Raw genomic sequence first — 15,336 nt, 5'->3', positions numbered from 1 at the left:
TTAGATATTTGTCAAGATTTTACAATTGTAGACGTTTGCACAGAATTGATTGTACCAATTTTTAATAGTTGTAAAGGACATGCAATTCCCTGGCTTACCAGCAGATGTCACCAGACTTCGTTTGTGTAAACCCATGGTCTGTTGACACAAAATAAATTCAGAAAGTATTCAGACCCCTTGACTTTTTGCACTTTGTTTTGTGGTCTGATTTTAAATGTATATAGCTCCCATTTTTACTCATTAGTCTACACCTAATTACCCATAAAGATGAAGTTAATTAAACATCAAAAACTGAAAACATCTCAGCAGGCTTTATACACTGGGATTTGGGACGTTTATCTTGTTCTTCATGGCAGATGCTTTCAAGGCTCCATCAGATTGCATGGTAAGCTTCTAAACTGCCATCCACAGATATTCGATAGGGTTTTGTCATGATAATGCAGTGTGTGCCTTTTTAAACTTTGCTAAATCAATTCAAATTGCAACAGGTGGACTCCAATTTCAATCTAGACACATGTCATGAATAATTCAAGCAAACAGGATGCACGTGACCCCAATCCCAGGTGTAAAAGGGTCTGAAGGGTCCCTTGTGATTAGGGCGGCACAGTGGCTCAGTGGGTAGCACTGTTACCTCAGAGCAAGAAGGTCCTGGGGTCGATCCTCAGCTGGGGCGGTCCAGATCCTTTCTGTGGAGTTTGCATGTTCTCCCTGTTTCAGCGTGGGTTGCCTCCGGAGCTCTGGTTTCCTCCAACAGTCCAAAGACGTGCAAGTGAGGTGAATTGTCCATGACTGTGTTTGACATTGAAACTTGTGAACTGATGAATCTTGTGTAACTAGTATAACTAGTATAACTACATGTTCCGTCATGAATGTAACCAAAGTGTGTAAAACATGACGTTAAAATCCTAATAAATAAATTCTCGCCATTATGGGTGGTTGTAGATTGATAGGTAAAAAAATAATGCATAGAGTCATGTGAAAAAGTTAGGACACCCCATGGAAACCTTTGTCTTTTTGAACATTTAAACATATGAACATCTGAGCTTCATTTGAACAGTACTGAGAGACAAAGCTTATATAACTAAACAAAAAAATGGTAAAAATTGATGCTGTGGGGTGATTTGAAACAGGCTGTGCATGCAAGAAACCCCTCAAACCTCACACAGCTGAAGAAATTCTGTATGGAGGAGTGGGAAAAACTTTCTCCCAGTCGATGTCAGAGATTGGTAGATGGTTATAGGAAACGTCTAATTGAGGTTATTTCAGCCAAAGGGGGAAATACCAGCTATTAGGGCATAGGGTGTCCTAAATTTTTCCTCACAATAACTTTAGATTTTACAACTTGAGTTTAAAAGTAATTTTTTTGTTTTATTTGTTTAGTTATGTAAGTTCCATCTCTCAGTACTGTTCAAATGAAGCTCACATGTCCATATGTTTAAATATGTTAAAAAAGACAAAGGTTCTCATGGGGTGTCCTAACTTTTTCACATGACTGCATGTATTAAAAAATATAAAATAGCACATGTATCATATGTGGCTTCTAGATGAATTTGGAACTTGTTAGTGAGTGCTGCACAATTTCTTTATGCACTGTGCTTCTGGATAGTGTTGTGAGCTTGTGTGGCCTAGTCCTTCATGTCTGAGCTTTTGTTGCTCATATCTGGTATACAGTTCATTGTCTAAGAAGAATGCAAAGCTGTGAGCTTGAATTCATATTTTTATGCACCTGCTACCAACAATAATGGCAGAAATAGCTGAACCAACTGACCATGTGTGTTGTTGGTCTGGGGTCATGAAAGCTTTATAAAGTACTGGGTGTCAAAAGCTGTGTCAATTCCTTTCACATTGTCTGGGTGGGCTGTTCCTCATCAAGGAATTCCTGAGCTGCAAGAAAGTCCCACTAGAGCCCTGGGGTTCTGTGATATATCTAGGCAAATATACTGCCTTATGCAACACCCATTTCTTGCAAACCCTTCAGCTTCAGAAGCAGATTTAGTATTAGCATTTGCAGAATTCTATGTAATGCCATGCACCTTGTGAGTCCAGGCCGGTATTTGACAGTATTGGGGGTAATAAATGACCATTGGCAGCACAACACACACTAACACAGCACCACCATGTCAGTGTCACTGCAGTGCTGAGAATGATCCACCACCTAAATAATACCTGCTCTGTGGTGGTCCTGTAGGGGTCCTGACCATTAAAGAACAGGGTGAAAGAAGGCTGAAAAGGTATGTCGAGAAACGGATAGACTACAGTCAGTAATTGTAGAACTACAAGTGCTTCTATATGGTAAGTGGAGCTGATAAAATGGACAGTGAGTGTAGAAACAAGGAGGTGGTTTTAATGTTATGGCTGATCAGTGTATATACCCATGATATATAAGATTCATAATATATAAGGTCTATCACAGGGCGACATACGTACATATTCACTAACAGTTTATAATGGTTAATTATACTACCACACTGTATGTTTATGAAAGAAACCGGTTGAAATAAGATGTTTGAATGTCATGTGACCTTAGTGACCTTTCTTTCGACTCCTCCCATGTACAGTGGTTGCTACTGCGGATCTGGCCCACATACCAGACAGGGTTCTGTTTTTACACTGGACGCCCTTGCTGATGCAACCCTCCCATTTCTATCAGGGTTTGTGACCAGCATTAAGAGTGCCTCCCAATGGTTAGGCTGTTCCAACAATCCTCCTGCCTCAGTCATTAGTCAATCATGTCCATGTGGATGCCTGAACCAAAACCATAATCACAAATTCTTCTAGAAAAAGCTACCTTTATAGGCAAACAAGTACTTACAGAAGCTCCAGTGTTGACACCTTCACATTCTGAGGTTCATTCTGAGGTTCACTGATCAGTCAGCTACACCCTTTAGCCCAGGGATATATTCCTTTAAACTGTACAGTACAGTGTGTCCCCCCCACTATCATTCAACATGACGACTTAAAAGCTCCAAACCTGATGATTATATTTTGCAAAATATACTCTTTATGGGGGTTTACATTTAATGAAGTAAAGGTCAACACAGCAGCTGTTGATTTACAGATGTTTCAACTGTCTGTAGATTCTGCTGCCTTTACATATGCTAAACATACAGGTTAGTGCTGCTAAATTAATTACAAATAAAAAAATAAAAAAAACACTCATCACACCCCACATGTATTTTTAGTATGTAAAAGCTGTTTCTTACAGTCTTCACTTTTCCAGAAGAAGATTTTAGGACATACCTGCAGATATTTAACTAAGAGCATTGGTAAGGTTAATTACCGATGTTGTGTGATAAGACCTGCCAACACTTGGCATACCATTTCATCCTGACCATGTCAGGGCTCAAAGTATTTCATGTCATGTGTAACAGAGCTCTATTATTAACCTAATTTTGCTGTCACAGACAAAAGCATGAGGGATTTTCTTTGATCTTGGGAAATGATTATGATCTTGGAACGCATAATGTGACATGCTCACAGGCGGTTGATTTAGGGCTGATTCAACCAAAGACATTCAACTAAACAGTCTTACAGTGTGACCCACATTACGGGGCACGTCTAAAATCCACCATTAAAAGGATGGAAGAGGATGACAAGCTAAAGTATATGGAACACTGTGACTTGGTTAAACAAAAGTAATGTTTAGATAAAAAAATCATTTAAAATCGAGACTGAAAAGCATGAATAGTCATGTTATTTTAAATTAATGTGCAGAAGTTAGCCTGACCCTTTTTTATAACGTAACAGCTAGCACAGATGCTAAAAGATGGGAAGATTTTCTTCTTAACTCAAGTTCCTTTTGAAGAATGGGCGTTAGGTTTAATTTAGACATAACATTAGCCACCATAATGCCAACATGTTTTTGTAATTGATGTATTTGCAGGTCTATCTTTAGTGAACCTCAGTGAATAATCCAATGTCATCGAAATGTAATAGGAAATTACATTATCTGAAAATATATTTTCAGATAAGCTCATCTAATGTGACAGAGAGACCACTGAAAATGCACAGTGTAAAACTCGGGCTTTTACTAAATAATTAATTTGAATATTATTTTGTTTAAATTCTCTTGTATTTTATAATGCAACATAGTAGTGTTTGATGTTTGTACAGTATAACATATTTGTACTGTAATAAGAAAATTCACTGTTGTGGGATGAGCATCTGCTTTTTTTTTGCAGGATTTTTGACCATTTTTACCTACCATAGTTCTTTTATTTATTTAATTAGGATTATTAAAAATCTCTATAAAATTATTTATTGTAAAATATTATAGGCAGTTGAAGCCTAGTGGTTAAGGTACTGGACTAGTAATCAAAAGGTCGCTGGTTCAAGCCCCACCACTGCCAGGCTGGCACTGTTGGGCCCTTGAGCAAGGCCCTTAACCCTCAAATGCTTAGACTGTGTACTGTCACAGTACTGTAAGTTGCTTTGGATAAAAGCGTCTGCTAAATGTCTAAAATGTAAATGTTTTATATATATATATACAGTATATATACAGTGTATCACAAAAGTGAGTACACCCCTCACATTTTTGCAAATATTTCATTATATCTTTTCATGGGACAACACTATAGACATGAAACTTGGATATAACTTAGAGTAGTCAGTGTACAACTTGTATAGCAGTGTAGATTTACTGTCTTCTGAAAATAACTCAACACACAGCCATTAATGTCTAAATAGCTGGCAACATAAGTGAGTACACCCCACAGTGAACATGTCCAAATTGTGCCCAAATGTGTCGTTGTCCCTCCCTGGTGTCATGTGTCAAGGTCCCAGGTGTAAATGGGGAGCAGGGCTGTTAAATTTGGTGTTTTGGGTACAATTCTCTCATACTGGCCACTGGATATTCAACATGGCACCTCATGGCAAAGAACTCTCTGAGGATGTGAGAAATAGAATTGTTGCTCTCCACAAAGATGGCCTGGGCTATAAGAAGATTGCTAACACCTTGAAACTGAGCTACAGCATGGTGGCCAAGGTCATACAGCAATTTTCCAGGACAGGTTCCACTCGGAACAGGCTTCGCCAGGGTCGACCAAAGAAGTTCAGTCCACGTGTTCGGCGTCATATCCAGAGGTCGGCTTTAAAAAATAGACACATGAGTGATGCCAGCATTGCTGCAGAGGTTGAAGATGTGGGAGGTCAGCCTGTCAGTGCTCAGACCATACGCCGCACACTGCATCAACTCGGTCTGCATGGTCGTCATCCCAGAAGGAAGCTGACGCACAAGAAAGCCAGCAAACAGTTTGCTGAAAACAAGCAGTCCAAGAACATGGATTACTGGAATGCCCTGTGGTCTGACGAGACCAAGATAAACTTGTTTGGCTCAGATGGTGTCCAGCATGTGTGGCGGCGCCCTGGTGAGAAGTACCAAGACAACTGTATCTTGCCTACAGTCAAGCATGGTGGTGGTAGCATCATGGTCTTGGGCTGCATGAGTGTTGCTGGCACTGGGGAGCTGCAGTTCATTGAGGGAAACATGAATTCCAACATGTACTGTGACATTCTGAAACAGAGCATGATCCCCTCCCTTCGAAAACTGGGCCTCATGGCAGTTTTCCAACAGGATAACGACCCCAAACACAACCTCCAAGATGACAACTGCCTTGCTGAGGAAGCTGAAGGTAAAGGTGATGGACTAAACCCAATTGAGCACCTGTGGCGCATCCTCAAGTGGAAGGTGGAGGAGTTCAAGGTGTCTAACATCCACCAGCTCCGTGATGTCATCATGGAGGAGTGGAAGAGGATTCCAGTAGCAACCTGTGCAGCTCTGGTGAATTCCATGCCCAGGAGGGTTAAGGCAGTGCTGGATAATAATGGTGGTCACACAAAATATTGACACTTTGGGCACAATTTGGACATGTTCACTGTGGGGTGTACTCACTTATGTTGCCAGCCATTTAGACATTAATGGCTGTGTGTTGAGTTATTTTCAGAAGACAGTAAATCTACACTGCTATACAAGTTGTACACTGACTACTCTAAGTTATATCCAAGTTTCATGTCTATAGTGTTGTCCCATGAAAAGATATACTTAAATATCTGCAGAAATGCGAGGGGTGTACTCACTTTTGTGATACACTGTATATATATATATATGTATATATATATATATATATATATATATATATATACTGTATATAAAAGGCTATATGTAGGCTTCAACTGGCATTCGGAATTTGTTAATTCCAACTTTTGAGCCTGTAATTAACTGACAAATATACAAAGAAATAGCTTTTATTTTTTTATCTGACCAATTTATTTGTATTTTAAGGCTTAGTCTTTGCAAGCAAATATGGTTCGTGGCTCACAACTTGCCAAACTTAGTCAATGCAAGGTTTTCTGCCATCTACCATACAAAATATTGTGAAAAGATTCAAGATATCTGAAAAAAAAAAAAAAAAACACTCACCCTTTGAGCCTTTATGCTGTTCCTCTATTGCTTGAGAAACTGTCATGCTGCTGTGTTAAATATAGTCACATGGGTTTGGTAGTACTTTAAAAAAACATTGTCACAGTCTGCTGCTGCATTACAAAAAAACACAACCTGAAACGCCTAACTCCTAAACTGTAGATATTTTGTGGTTTATGGTGGCCCAACCCCTTAATAAACTGGCCATAAATGCATAAGTCAATGTTATTACTGCACTACATACATTTTGCCAGTTTTATTCAGTGTCTAACACTGAAATTTCTGCTTGCGAGACAACCAATACTATTCCATTCTGTCTTCTATATAAGTAAAGCTTTGTGCTGTCAGGCCAGGTTTGTTTTTGTTTTTACAGCTTGCACACTTACTGGACTTTAACAGCTTTAACTTGATCAGTATCGGCTTTCTCTACTCTCCAGTGCGTGAAATTGAAATGAACTTGATATCACCTCACGGTGTGGTCAGTGGCTGCACTGTTTATTTTTCATGGGCTGCTTTCAGGGTGTAAAAATACTGTAGATTTTGGGTTCACTTATTTTAGTGGTAATTGGATACAATTAGACATTCAAGGCTGGCTTAGCTTTAAGAAAAAGTTCATTCTGAATGGATATATATACAACAAGCAAAAATATATATTTAAAAAAAAAAAAGCTCTTTATGTACAAGGGTTCTTCAAAAAGTTTCCACACTATTTTAACTCTATTTTTTAAGAATTTCAAGAACAAATGACATCACTTTTTTACATAGTCACCTTCCTTTTGATGCATTTGTCCCAGCGTTATACCATTTGCCATCTCTTGGTTGAGAGCATAGCCACTGATGCACCACTGCTTTAACATCATTACCACATGAAATTCCATGGATGTCAGAGAAAACAGACAGACAGACACTTTATTTATCCCGAAGGAAATTATTGGTCTTTAGTAGTTTAACAAGCAAAAGAAGAGAAACTAATACAAATTAAGTAAGTAAATAGGGTGCATTTATACAACATATGGTATGCAACAGAAAAACAGTATGTGCGAATTGTGCATCTGGCACATGTAATAGAAGCAGTAGTGTATCTATTTTTGTAAACAATATATACAGATATATAAGAATAAATATAGAAATAAGGATATTGTTTTAGTTATAAATATATACAATGTTATGAGTACAATCGGTTATGGGTGTATGTATATGAATATCAGATATAAAATATATCAGACATAGGTATGGATGAGTATAATAGTGGTAATATACGGATAATAATAATAGCAATATATGTAGATAAAATAATATAGATTATAACCTATATATATACATACAGGTATGAATACAAAAATTTAAATACCAAGAAGGAATATGTAGTCTTGGAAATGGTGGTACAAATGTGTGTTTGCATTTGTTGATTCGGTTTAATGACCCCATCGTTGTGTGGTGTTAAATCAATTATTTATGACAGCCAGCTGTTTTATATCACCTTGCTATGTGTAGCTGGTACCACCTTTACCAGTGTACAGCTGGTAAAGTCTATGCTAGACAGCCAAGTACCCCACATGGCTCAAAGTGTTAATTATTAAGTTTAGGTGTTTCAGTCAGACAAGTTTATTGAGAAGGACCCTTGATCTTAACCCAAATGAACATCTTTTTTCACATTTTCCCCAAAATTTTCTTCCAATCTAGTTGTATCCAATTATCTGATTGCATCCTCTTTACTGATGTTGACCTCCACTCTGACTGAGGGCACGTGTGCAGTAGCCAACTGCATCTTTTCACCTGCATAAGGCGAGTTCATATGTGGATCAGCTTTGTGTATGGAGAGACACACCCTGTCCACATTATGCCTCGTCTCTGTGCAGGCACCATCAATCAGCCAGCAGAGGTCATAATTGCATCAGTTATGAGGAATCCCCTCCGGCATCCTCCCTGAACAACGAGCCAATCATTGTTTGTGTAGGCACCCAGCCTGTCGGTAGCAGAGCTGATATAGATGTCAGCTCTGGTGTGCTAACGTGTGTTACTGCTGCTCCACCGAGCTAGGACATCTTGTACAACATAAATCAGTAACCTTTTGTCCAATAGCCCGCTTTCCCACCAGAAGCCGCTTTGCCACCACAAATCTTATGGAAAGTCTTTCCTGAAGAGTGTAGGCTTGTATTGCCAAAAAGAAAAGAGGAACTCCATATTAATGTTGATAGTTTTGGAACAGAAGATCCAGAAAGTTCGTGGTCAGGTATCCACATACTTCTTGCTATTTAGCGAAGGTCTTTTGGATTTGGGTTTAATACTAGTTTCTGGTCAGTTGGGCATCTGACAACAAAATGGGTTCTCTGGACCTGGGTTCAGACCTTGCATCATGTCACTGTTTGTTAGGCGTTTAGCGTGTAAGTGCTAATAAGTGACTTTCCTCCAAATACTTTGGTTTTCTCTTACCTAAAAATGCAAAAGGTGGATTGGTGACTGTAAAATACCATTAGCGACAGATATCCCTCAGGGTGAGGCAATAACAAAAGAAGAATAAATACTGCCTGCCTTCTTTAATACAACAGCATGGACTGGATTTCTTTTACTTCTAATTAAACTCTCATGTATTTTTGATGTCTTACGAAACACCAGCTGCATTTTTGTCCATGCCTGTTGGCAAACTGACTAGCAGGTACCTCTTGGCACCATACCTAAATACTCATTAACCTCATAAACTCTGCTTATGACATCATAAGTATATTTTGTGGATTTTACAGCTGACATGATATGCTCTGAGCCATAAAAAAGTCAACATATAAACTTCCATATGGCACCTATCATCACTTTGTGGTGAAAGTGGTTGGATACAGTGTGGTTATTTAATGGTAGGGCTCGTATATCCACTTCAAAATTTTAACAGTGAGGTTTTACTCGAAACGTGAAAAGTGTGGAATGTAAAGTATTTTTTTTTGGTTTTAAAAGCAAGATTGGTAAATATGCCGTGTTGTTAGAAGAAATAAGAAACGGGCTATTCTGCTAGGTGGGAAGCCCACTAGACCTCAAATGTACACAAGATGGCCAAAATTATGGTCCACTCCATCTGAATACTGACTTCAATTGTTTTAGCTACATGCATAGATTACAGATGTTTAAAAACAACTAAATAAATAAAATTCTTCAGTTTTGGCAGGAAGCCCTTTTCAGCATGATTGTGCCTCCATAGTTATTTTTTTTCATTTTCTTTATGCATTTTCTCCCCTTTTTCTCCCTTTTTAGCGAGTCCAATTGCCTGATTGCGTCATGCTTCCTCTCCATTAATGCCGATCCCTGCTCTGATTGAGGAGAATGAAGCTAACCCACGCCCCCTCCGACACGTGGGCAGCATGCTGTATGCATCTTATCACCTACACTTTGACGAGTGCAGTGCAGCTCAGCGTTGTGTACAGAGAGACACACGCTGAGAGCACTCTTTTCTCATCTCTGTGCAGGCGGCATCAATCAGCCAGCAGAGGTCGTAATTGCACCAGTCATGAGAGAGAGAGACCCCATCCGGCTTAGTCCCGCCCATCTGAACAACAGGCCAATCGCTGTTCATGTGGCCGCTCAGCCTTAACCGGCAGGCAGAGCTGAGATTCGATACGATGTATTCGAGATCCCAGCTCTGGTTCCAGCGTGTTTTTACCATAGTTTGACAAGTTTGGTGTGAAGTAGCTCCAAAGGCCTGCACTGAGCCTAAACATATTAAACACCTTTGTGATTAATTAAAATGTAGATTGTAAGGTTGGCCTTCTCATGTATGGTGTGACAGAATGGGCACATGTCATAAACATAGCAAAATATTCCAGTTGAGTGGTAGCTGTTACAGCCCCAATGGTATATTAATACTCATGGTTTTGGAATAGGATGTCCAATAAGCTAATATTGAGGTATCCCATGCTTTTGGCCATAGTTTAAGTGAGTATTGTAGGTAGATAATTGATAAGTTATTACATACATATAAACTATTACAAATGTATCTGGCAAAGCAATGTTTGTCTGAGAAGGTGCTATTAGCGCTTTTCCACCAAAAGAACTCTGGTTCTTGAACCGGTTCTGTTCGGGGTTCTTTGAACCTTGGTGTTTTTTAAAGAACCGGCCAGTATTTCCACCAGTTTTTGGGAGCCAACATGCATTATCAACAGGGAGCATTGTGCAACAAAAGTAAAGAGTAGTAGCATGATGGCGGTGCATGTAGATCTGTGAGCATTTGTGCTGTTGTTACAGATGTTCGTTTGTATGCAAAAAAGCAACACTCAACTATTGGTTATACGAAGACGTAGACGGTGGCTCTGTTTCTTGTGTTTGTCGCCATTGTTGCTTTTTTAGTGCATTCACATGAGAAGTCTTTTGTGCTTTGCTCTCACCATGACCCTAGGAGCAAATAACTGTGCGGTAAAACATCACTAAAGTTCCACGACACAAATATCCAATTGTGTGAAATAACCATGAAATCCACTCTAAAAGTGTCCACATATATCTATGTTTAGCTGTATTTACTTCTCGTACTTGTGTTATGAAGCTCAGGGTTCTGAGAATCAGTTTCTCGGGAGAGTCGAAAAAGCTTAACGTGGCTTAATGTACTAAAAATACAACATAGGAACATTAAATTTCTCTCCACTATTACTGGTTATAAGTGCTCCTTACTGCTGAAATTCCTCGGTTGTTGTTTTAGTACAACAACGGCGTTAAGCTTTTACCACGTCATATCAAACAGTTCGTCTCATTTGAGGCGCTTTAAAAATATCAGCAGCAAACTGGCTCAAAATTCAATCAGATGAACTTTAAACGATGGAAGTGCAGCATCAAGCTCCATGGGAAACAATAGCACAGCAGCACAAAAGTGGTTTTAAGAGTACAGTCTAACTTCAATTCTTGACACAGGGTAGAGAACACTAAAAGAACTGAGGGTTTACTTTTAGTAACTGTATACCTATAGAGTGTTCAAATACTGTATAGATGGTGTGCATTGTAGCTTTCCAGCACTTGAGAGATGCTTTTATTTGAAGCAGTGTACAGTTGTGATGAATCCAAGCTATTAAAGATTAATTGTCAGTGGCAGTGGTGGGGCTTGAGCAAGTGTCCATCTGATTACTAGATCAGTAACACTGCCAGTAATAAAGAAAATTTTAAGAAGGCCCAAAGTGGGGTCTTTTACACAAATAATGAGGTCACTGTGCCTAATAAATAAGCAACAGTATCTATATAACATACTATATTTTACAATAGGTGTATGACTGTATATTGCATGTTGTGGCCTGTTTCTGTGTTGCTTTGCATAATTAAATCCCTGTGTACCTTAAAGGATAAAGAGAACCAGATTCTGACATGTATGTATGTATTAGTGGTATTATGGTTCTGTATTATTGTAAGACATTAGAACTTTGAAACGTTTCATTTCTGCAGACATGTAGCAGATTGCCGGTCCTGAGCTTGGTGTATGTATGGGGCATGTCAGGACGCTGCACAACCGATGGCAAGCTGCCCCTCGGCACATTCTTCAGTCTAAGAGCAGACTGCACCCCTCTCTTTTATGTTTTGAGATATTCAATCACCCATAGGCGATCTTTAGGGTAAAACATTGTGACCACTTTTAGAAATGCCTGATTTTGTCACCTAAACTTCCAGGCATTAGCTAGTCAAGTATTTGGACTGCTTAGAAAGCTTGACCTGTGCTTTTCAAAAGCACTGAAGTGAAGCAAAAAAACAACTCCAAAAACACAGAACTCCTTTTTCTTACAGGGAGTAATTCAATTATGGGAGTTAGGCTGTTTCTTGTAAACCCTTCCATTTTAGGGTGTTTAAATACAGTCTATCAGTAGACAAGTACCAGTGAAACTTAAAAACAGATTTAACAGAGTGTCTTTGATTACATTTTAAAACATGGCCTGATCCCTCCAACGGGCTTGTAGTGGTGCAAGCTTTTCATGGTGGAGACCTAGTACATTAAACAGTCATTTGTAATTCATAGTTGCTCAAGTTTGGGGATTCTGGTATTTTTGGAGACCATGCCACATCATCTCAATATGGTTAACCTCAGGATTTTATTTGGACATACCAAAACATACAAACCCAAATCCAGAAAGCTGGTAAACATATAAAGCAACAACACTTATTTGAAATAGTCATTTAAAGGTATTTCACTGAACTCTGCAAAGCAGAAATGTATTGTTTTGCCTTATTTACTTTATCTATTGTTAAAATGTGTTAATTCTTAAGTTGATTCCAGCAGCACATTCCAGAAAATTGGGACAATGGGCATGTAGATAGGTAATCCACAGTAGATAGGTAACAGGTGATGTCATGTTTGGATGTAAAAAGGAGCATCAATGTAAGACTCATTTGTTAATGAGCAAGGATGTTCCTATGTTCCCCACTTGTTAATAAACTGTGGCATTATAACACTATAAGAACATTATTTTTCCATGCACGATAGCAAGGAATTAGTTTAAATTTACAGTTTATAACATTATTTTCTTATTTCAAGTTAAGAATTCACAAAGTGAGCGGCACGGTGGCTCGGTGGGTAGCACTGTCGCCTTACAGCAAGAAGGTCCTGTGTTCGAACCCCCAGGTGGGGCAGTCCCGGGTCCTTTCCATGTGGAGTTTGCATGTTCTCCCCGTGTCTGCGTGGGTTTCCTCTGGGAGTATGTGAGTGTGTGTGTATGTGTGTACTGGCGCCCTGTCCAGGGTGTTACTGTGTGCCTTGCGCCCATTGAAAAGCTGCCATTGGCTCACCCCCCCAACACACACGACCCTAATTGGATAAGCGGTCAGTGAGTGAGAATTCACAAAGTGAATTTAGACTTATACAAAAGCCTTCAGGGCAGTTGTAGTCTAGTAGCCTAGTAATCAGAAGATTGCTGGTTCAAACCCCACCACTGCCAGGTTGTCACTGTTGGACCCTTGAGCAAGGCCCTTAACCCTCAATTGCTTAGACTGTATACTGTAAGTCACTTTGGATAAAGACGTCCACTAAATGCTGATCATGTAAATATAATCTCGTGCTGTAGTATAAAAAGTCCAACGTTCAAATAGCTTTTGGAAATAATGGACAATGTTTTTCATCTTGATTGTTTAAAAGCCAGCATCTGTCTCTGTATAGGGTTGCGCTATTGCCAATGACCTGAGTAAATTGCACATCTGTAAAGGCACCACTAATGCTAAAGTTCATTAATCACATTATTTTAGCACTGCACAGTGTTGTAGAACATTACAAGTAAGATTTGTTCTTACTTGTAATTTATTTATTTTATTAGGATTTTAGCATCATGTTTTACATATGTTTGGTTACATTCATGACAGAACTGGTATCTACTCGTTACACAAGATTCATCAGTATCTCCAATTCACCTCTGTTGCTTGTCTTTGGATTGTGGGAGGAAACCGGAGCTCCCGGAGAAAACCCACACAGACACGGGGAGAACATGCAAACTCCACACAAAAAGGACCCGGACCGCCCCACCTTGGGATCAAACCCAGGACCTTCTTGCTGTAAGGCGACAGTGCTACCCACTGAGCCACCGTGCTGCCCACTACTTGTAATTTACTGGGTTTTTTTTGTGGTGTCTTTTAATTTAAACAGTCCTTGTTTCTTGGTTTTCTGATAATGGTCACATAAACAGAGCCTCAGAGATACATACACTCCAGCACCTGAAAAGAAAAGGAAAATGACTGTAATTTAGAGATAATTCAGCCTATTGTGGACTAAAGAACACTTATGTGTTTAGAAATGCTTGTTGTTTTCATGCATCTCTTCAGTTTTACTAAGGTTCTGTGAGCATTATGTGTCTTTTTATAGAGCAGGGCTCGTCTACAACCTCCAATCTCATCTTTGAAACACTTGACACTTTTGGCCATATAGTGTATATGTAACAACCTGGTGAGGTTCAGACCACATTTTTTGACTTACATGTTCATTTAAATGAAATTTGGAAGGTACTAAAGGAACAACTCATTAAAATTTTCCTGTGTGTAATTATGCTTACATATGATCAGTAAACTGGATGCAATTATAAGTTTACGTTTGAGTGAAACTGCATTCAAAGTGCTTCGTAACCACAAGCTAATTATGAGAAATGCTTTACAGGTGAAATATAGCACAGATAACTTTCATGTAATAGTTAGCAGGCTTTTTCTGTCCAAAATTCATGGTGTTCTTGACACATTCCAACCTGTCTTTCACTCATCACGCTTGTCTGTCTTTTTTTTGGCAAATTTAATGGACAAATATACACTGAACAGCCATAACATTAAAACCACCTCCTTGTTTCTACACACTTACCATATAGAAGCACTTTGTAGTTCTACAATTACTGACTGTAGTCCATTTGTTTCTCTACATACCTTTTTAACCTGCTTTCACCCTGTTCTTCAATGGTCAGGACCCCCACAGGACCACTACAGAGCAGGTATTATTTAGGTGCACTGCAGTGACAATGACATGGTGGTGGTGTGTTGTGCTGGTATGAGTGGATCAGACACAGCAGCGCTGCTGGAGTTTTTAAATACCGTGTCCACTCACTGTCCACTCTATTAGACACTCCTACCTAGTTGGTCCACCTTGTAGATGTAAAGTCAGAGACGATTGCTCATCTTTTGCTGCTGTTTGAGTTGGTCATCTTCTAGACCTTCTTCAGTGGTCACAGGACGCTGCCCATGGAGTGCTGTTGGCTGGATATTTTTGGTTGGTGGAGTATTCTCAGTCCAGCAGTGACAGTGAGGTGTTTAAAAACTCCAGCAGCGCTGCTATGTCTTATCCACTCATACCAGCACAACACACATTAACACACCACCACCATGTCAGTGTCACTGTAGTGCTGAGAATGATCCACCACCCAAATAATACCTGCTCTGTAGTGGTCCTGTGAGAGTCCTGACCATTGAAGAACAGCATGAAAGGGGGCTAACAAAGCATG

Source organism: Trichomycterus rosablanca, chromosome 14 (genome assembly GCF_030014385.1).
Source record: "Trichomycterus rosablanca isolate fTriRos1 chromosome 14, fTriRos1.hap1, whole genome shotgun sequence".
Lineage (NCBI taxonomy): Eukaryota > Metazoa > Chordata > Actinopteri > Siluriformes > Trichomycteridae > Trichomycterus > Trichomycterus rosablanca.
The sequence above is the reverse complement of the archived record's forward strand: the minus strand, read 5'-3'. Positions refer to the sequence as shown.